The sequence below is a fragment of the Impatiens glandulifera genome, chromosome 1 (genome assembly GCF_907164915.1).
Source record: "Impatiens glandulifera chromosome 1, dImpGla2.1, whole genome shotgun sequence".
NCBI lineage: Eukaryota > Viridiplantae > Streptophyta > Magnoliopsida > Ericales > Balsaminaceae > Impatiens > Impatiens glandulifera.
This window is the reverse complement of record NC_061862.1, coordinates 70,398,857-70,407,315: the sequence shown is the minus strand read 5'-3', so window position 1 is coordinate 70,407,315 and position 8,459 is coordinate 70,398,857.

Below are 8,459 nucleotides of genomic sequence, written 5' to 3'. Positions count from 1 at the left end.
TTAATTAATAATACTCTATTTGGAAAATTTGGTATCCATAAAATTACTTAGGCTGCCTTTTTTGACAGATCAATGAACCAATCCTATCATAATCTTAAAAAAAAAGAAGAACTAACATTAAATAATTTCTTGACGACTAGATCGTGTCAGGACGCACCAATCCTATCAACAATGTAATATTTTAAAAAAATGAATAAAATAAATTTCAAGGGATTAAAATCATTATGAATGGTTTCGCAAACCTAATTGCTTGAGTTTTGAATGTTAATTTCTTTAGTCTAAATCTTTAATCCTTAAGTCTATAATCTGTATACTCTATGTCGATAAATCGAGATAAACTGTAATTGCGGAAACGTACCTGGATCTTGAATGCAGAACGGTTCATTAAGCCGTTCTTCGTTATTCTCTTCTTCTTGATCTTCTCTTGATCTTGAATCTGGACCTGAATCTGAATGTGGATCTTCTTGTTCTGGATCTGGACCTGGATCGGAATATCGATAGCCTTCTTCTTTAGTGTTCTCGAGAGATGAACATAAACCTTATTGTCCGATGAGAGAAACAAATATGTAGGCTATTTATATGGGTTGGGGACCTAGCCCTAATATACCAATTTATTATTCGGCCCATCAACGAAATACTAAATGGTATTTCTGCTTCTACACAAATATATCCCCACATTTATTATAGATGTCTAAATAAGCCCCATAATCTTTATACTTTAATAGATCACTTTAATTGCGCTTTAATCTTTATTATGATAACAACTAATATACAATTATTAAATAATATATTTACCCAAATATTGGAAATAATTCCAACAATCTCCCACTTGGGTCATATAATATTTCCTTCAATTGTATATTATAACCTTAAGAGCTCAAAATATTGTTATCATTTCCAAATACATCTATATCAATCTCGTCCATCAATTATATCAACATAGGATTAAAGCGATTTTTGTTACATTAGTTCGTAACTAAACCCTCAATAGTCACATATGTCAATACAATCAAATAACATAGATTAAACATGGCTGTGTAGTGTGGATTAACATGTAGTGTGATCTTTAACATGTCTAATACCAACTGGTCCTCCTTTATTCCTTATAGAGATCAATCTGAATAATTTTATAATCTTGATTTTCTTTAAAAACTAAATCCTTAATTTCTTTAGAAACTGATTCTTTAATGTGCACATAAAATCCAAATTTTATCTATGCAAGCATCACAATACAACCTCCCACTAAAATTGTATATCATCTAAATATGCAATATCCATATGAACAATATGTTAATGAAAGACCTCAGATAGCAAATATTTAGAGAACTGGTCTGTAATTTTAGAGTTTGTCCAAATATGCTCAATAGATAAATAAACATTATGAATTCTTTATTTTCCAAATAGTTCGACTTAGTCGAACTCATATTACTCTTAAAGTAAAAGAACTGTAAATTATTGTCACGTAATATCTTTAGTGGTCTTTCTATATCATTCATAATTTGCAACCCCATGACAAAATTTTGCAGTCGGATTCTTTAATTGGATACCACAAAACACCTAATAAATTCTGCCATCAACTTGAAATAATTCGAGTGTCTACTTAACACTCTTCCAAAAATTAATTCTTTAAACTAAAATGATGTGGCACGAATTTTCGACTGTTAGTATCCAAAAAAATTCGAATCAATATACCAAATGATCTCTATCCGATTCAATTTCACTATATGAGTATGTAATGTTTTGTTCTTAAAATATCACATTAGTTGTTTGGTTGTTTTCTTAATGATCCAAACCAGGATCCTTCAAGTATTTGTCCAACATCATAAATATTCTTAATTTCTTGATTCATATAATCTAGAGAATACATTAGACTCTTGTTTAAGGAGTCTTATGTATATATTTATTTTCAAGGCTAATCTTGAAGTACTTATGAGACTAAATTTGTCTCTAGATCTTTTAGAATATCCAATAATTAACATCTGATAAATTCTTTAGTCTAGTTTATTTTCTTTAGACCTATAAGGCCTGACCTTAACTGGACAACCCCAAAAGAATTCACTAGTTGTTTTAGTTAAATCTTTATTCCATATATAAGTTGTAATTCTTAATTCTTCCTTCCAAATGAATCAATTACATGAAGATATTCCATAAATGTTTGTTTCCAAATAAAAAAGTATCTAAAGTAGTTCTTTATTTCTTCATCTTTAATATGAATTGTCAATGCCCACGCCGATGTTTCTTTCACCATCAATTGACTTTTGACAATTAACTCAACCGTACATCAACACATTTACTTTAGTAATACTGAAGTTACCATCAAATGTGTATGAGTACTGAAGTTAAATTACTCTTAGAACAAACAAAGCAAACTATAATATGTATTTTTTTATGCACCACTTTCTTTAGTAATTTTCTTATAAGTGCAATATCTGCAATTCTTACAACTTCATTTCTTTATTATGTATTAAGGTATTTGCTAAGTGAACACTATTTATGTTATTTTTGTTTCAATCTTTTATTTTTCTTACACACAATTGATGTGAGTTCATATAGAGACTATGTTTCCCTTTAGACAACTACAATTCACATCAATTAACTTAAGTGTAAATAAGAAAATCCAAATTAGATGCATGAGAATACATTATTGTAACTCTGACTTTAATGCATTACTTTTGAAACAAAATAAAACATATATTATTTATGAAATCTTTATTCTAATAATACCCTTAGCAATTTTAACCATTTTAGATATAATTCTTAAAAATACAACAAATTCTAAATATGTCTTAAAAATTATATCATATAAAATGAACTTAAGATGTTGACAAAAAATAATCCGTATAAGCAGAAGTGTTAACTTGATTAGATAACAAAACAAATGAACAACCATACTCACAAAATTTTAATAATCACATAAATTCAAAATAATGGTACGTCTCATCATAAGATACCAAACGCAACATTAATATTTAGTCTTTGGACATTAAATATTAACTTACAAACGGTACTCTTTTGTAGTAATCAAATATTAACAATAAGTCCTGTCAAATAATTGGTTATCTTTGGATATTCCAATTATTCACATGGCCCACCGAATAATTGTTACATATTTATTACCACATGTGCATAATGTTATTCTAACCAACTATTTATCTTCCTTTGGGCCGATTAAATAACCGCATGAAATACATACACACTACCTTCTTAATTTATAAAACATATTAACCTTCACAAGAGAGCCTACTTTGGTAGGATGTTGCTTCAATTAATTGATTTAATAAATTAATAAATTATGTACATACTTTAAGTGTGTTACTCGACCAATTATTAAACTTCCTTTTGTCCGATTAATAATCGCATAGTTACAAACACAATCGTCTTAATCTTATAAAACAAATATGTTCTATAAATTAATAATTTGTACATTATTTAAATTTGCAATCCGACCAATTATTAATCTTCCTTTGGGCCGATTAACAACCGCATAATTACAAATTTAAGTGAGCCTAAAATTATACCAAATTTTGAATGTGTTATTAATACCGAAAATCTGAATGTTGTTTTATGTATCAAAATTGCATAAATTCCATATGTGTTACACAAAAAAATAATTGTGATTTTACTAATCACTCAATTATTTCTTAATATCAATCAACACAATTTATACATAAAGACCTAAATATGTATATATATTCGAATGTGTAATATAACATGATTGATTATTCATCCAAATATAATAATAATAATAAATAATTAAATAATTAATTACACAGATTACCCAAAATTCTAAATTTATCCACATTATTAGGTTAATTGATTTCCTTAATTCTTGATAAATAACTTAATTCTTGATAAATAAGTTATTGATATTTATTTATTCTTTAATTATAAATTATTATTATTAATAAAATAATAATCTCTTTATTCTTGTCTTTTCTTAATTTCTGGATATATTTATATAAATTGACTTTTTCTTAATTTCTGAATATATTCCATACATTAATTAAGTCATAAATTAAATAGATGTAATACGTTTTTATACTAATTCATTAAATATATTACAAACATAATGTAATCAATATTTATAAAATATTATAAACATGATAACTATTTTTCTTTACTTAAATCTCAAATCATAACCTATATTATAGGTATATATTAAAATTCCAAAATTTCATTCTATATTTTATTTATTCTTAATTGTATATAAATGTATTAATACAATAACAATTATTTCAGGAATAAATATTACTTCAATCTTTAACTAATTAAAATATTATTATTATTATAATTCCTTAAATTAATTATAATAATTAATTATTATTCTAAAACTGAATTCCTTAATTTCTTATATACTTATATAATTAGAATATAATAAATTATTATTCTAAAATTCAAATTTTCTTAATTAATTCATACTCAATATATATATATATATATAACCGAAATATATATAATATATTTATTAATATCTCTATAATTATCTAATTAATATCAAAATATATATATATATAACTGAAATATATATAATATATTTATTAATATCTCTTTAATTATCTAATTAATAATAAATAGATATTAATTTGACCAATTCTTAAAAAAAAAATCAACTTTTTTACCATATATTTGAATTATTATTTTCAAATTAATAATTAAATCCAATTCTTGAAATAAAACTTTTTCATCTTCTTTATTCTTTATGATTCTAAAACCGTTTATTGTTTATGATTTCTGAAAAATTGTTTAGATGTCATAGAGTCTTTAATTGTTTACTATAACATATACATCAAAATAATTTATTGTTTATAACTCAATAAATAAAAATATTAGATCAAGAACATTTATAAATGTCTATTCATATTCTTTAATTAATAACAATTATATAACCTCAAATCAAATATATATATATATATATAATAGAATTAACTTATTCTTAATTATCTCACACATTTTGTTTTATACATAATATTTAGTCTTATTTGACCCTAACTATAAGTGAGAAACAAAAATAAAACAAAATTAAACCTGTTCAACTTCCTTATCCTTAAAATGAACATTCAATTCAATTTATTCAATTTTCTTATTCTGAATCTGTTTATTCAATGTGAATATACAGAAATTTTAATTGTTATTCATAATCTTGTTAACCAAATTCAACAATCTATCTTTATCCTTATTAAATCTCAATAAATCGACATAGAGAGCCTCTGATACCACTTGTTAGTTTTTTTAGTCTAAATCTTTAATCCTTAAGTCTATAATCTGTATACTCTATGTCGATAAATCGAGATAAACTGTAATTGCGGAAACGTACCTGGATCTTGAATGCAGAACGGTTCATTAAGCCGTTCTTCGTTATTCTCTTCTTCTTGATCTTCTCTTGATCTTGAATCTGGACCTGAATCTGAATGTGGATCTTCTTGTTCTGGATCTGGATCGGAATGTCAGATGTGAGTGGGGTTTAAGTCTTCCAACCCTATATCGATAGCCTTCTTCTTTAGTGTTCTCGAGAGATGAACATAAACCTTATTGTCCGATGATAGAAACAAATAGGTAGGCTATTTATATGGGTTGGGGACCTAGCCCTAATATACCCATTTATTATTCGGCCCATCAACGAAATAATAAATGGTATTTCTGCTTCTACACAAATATATCCCCACATTTATTATAGATGTCTAAATAAGCCCCATAATCTTTATACTTTAATAGATCACTTTAATTGCGCTTTAATCTTTATTATGATAACAACTAATATACAATTATTAAATAATATATTTACCCAAATATTGGAAATAATTCCAACATTGAAATCATTCAAAGTAGTTATGAAACAATCTTAATCGGAAGTACTATTGATGTTTTGTTAAATTTTATTTTTTTTCGAATTTGTTCATCTAGTGAAGGCTCATATCTAGGAACCTGACTTGTGAGGTGTCACTTTTGTAGAAATTTTTTATTTTCTCTCAAACATTATAATTGTATTTTAATTTGTATGTAAATTCATGATCTTATCAATAAATTTTAACTCAATAGTAAAATGTAAAATTCATATATAAAATGAGTTTGATCTTATCAATACTCATGCACAGGGCTTGGGAGGGATATCCGATGATCGAGTTCAGATATTTAAAATTGGGGTCATGGGGAGTGAAAATGATTACCCGATTGTAGTCGGGGATGAGAAGTGTGTAAAACCAAAACCCGATACCCAAAATATTAACAAATATATATATATATTTATCATTACTCATGCATAGGGATTGTAATGGGTAACTGATGGTCGAGTTCGGATATTTAAAATTAGGGTTGGGAATGGTGAGTGAAAATGATTACCCAATTAAAGTCGGGGACAGGAAGTGTGTGAAACCCAAACCTGATACCCAAAATCATTATATATTGATTAAAGTTTAAAATATCTTTTCAAATTCCACTTCATTATAATTATTATAAATTTATAATAAATATATTATTATTTACCCATAAAACACTCAACGTACTATGATCATCGTTTCAATTTCTTCTCCCCATAACTTTTAATCTTTCATTTATTTAATAACAAAATATTTTATCTATCTATTCACTTTCACTCCTTATTTCAAGTTTAACATTCATTTTAACTTTCTTCAACTTCTCTCTAATTTCTTTTTCAAATTTAATATTCATTCAACTTTCTTCAACATCTCTTTAATTTTTGTTTGTAAATTTAATATTTATTCAACTTTTTTTAATTTCTCTTTAGTTTTATTTTCAAGTTTAATATTCATTCAACTTTCTTTAACTTCTCTCTAGTTTTTTTTGAATTTCAAAAAATAATAATAACAACTTTGTTATATATATTTTAATTTGTTGAACTTCTATAATATAACGATACAAATAAGTAATATTTTTATTTGTGTTTTTAAAATTTAGAAAACAATAAGTATAAAATCATATTTTTATCAGGTAATGGGATAACTGTCTGGGATCGGGCACCTGACGAATCGGGAATAATGATACAAATAGAAATACCCGTCAGATATGTGGTTGAATCAGGTAATAAAATAAAAATCGGATTCGATGATGGGTACTTCACTACCCGGCCAGGTAGAATACTCGTTGTCATCCCTACTCATACACTAAATCCTATCAAAATATTAAAATTAAGCATGTTTTAAAGTGAGTAATATTATAATTGATCCTATATTTGCACTAGGGTTAAATAAGGACAACTTAGACAAGAATCTTAATAAAAGACCCAAAGTTTATGTACTATTTTTAATTAAGATCGGTCTAATTTTAAGAAGATTCATACTAAAAACTATGTTTCAAAATAAATTCTGATAAAAAAAAACATATCTAATAGATACTAAGTTCTAATTTATAAATTTTCATTTTTTGTAATGAATTTAATAGAATTTCGTCTTTAGAAAGAAGTGATAGAAAAGAAAGTACACATTTTTAGAACTTAAACCTTGTTTGGTTGAGTTTTTTTTTAAATAACAATAAACAAATATCTCTTTATTCATTTTCTCATATCATCATTCAATATATTAATCAAAACATTAAAACATTAAAATATTATATATTTAAATAAAATAAAATTATTTAATTATTATATATTAATAATATCATTTTAAGTTTTTTTAAAAATAATTTTCTCAAAATTATCTCACATTAGTATTATTTAAACAAATTCAAATTTATTTAAATAAGTTACATCGAACTGTATATATAAAAGAATGATAAGACAACACATTTGCAACAAATTATTAGACATTTTTAAGTTCATTCTAAAAATACAATGTCTATTAGTTTAATTCACTTAATTATTTTTCTCTCTTTTATTAAATATTTTTCTATGTTCATTTCTTACTAATTTTGATAAATTAATCTATTTTTAAAATGAGTAATAATATGAAAAAGAAATTAAACTAATTAATTACTTTCTAATTACAAAATTTCTAATTATATATTTTAAATATATATATATATATATATATATATATATATATATATATATATATATATATATATATATATATATATATATCCATGCCAAATTATAAATTATTAAAAAATAATTCCAAAAACAAAAAATATATTTATTTATTAGGTTTATATATAATGAACCCTTAAGAAAAAATAATTCCAAAATCAAGAAAAAGTAAAAAAAAAAAATATTTAATTATTATGATTATATAATCAACCCTAAAACATAAATACTTTTTTCTCGCTTATATATATTGATATATATTTATCAAATAATATATATACATTCAAAATATATATATTTATAATTAAAAATTAATTAGTTTAATTTATTGTTCTTATTATTATTCATTTTAAAAATTAAATAGATAATTAAATAATATATATATATATATATATTAAAATTAATAAGATGATGTGAAAAAAAATTAAGAGAGAAAAACTAATACACCTTGTATTGTATTTTTAGGTTGAACTACTCTCATCCA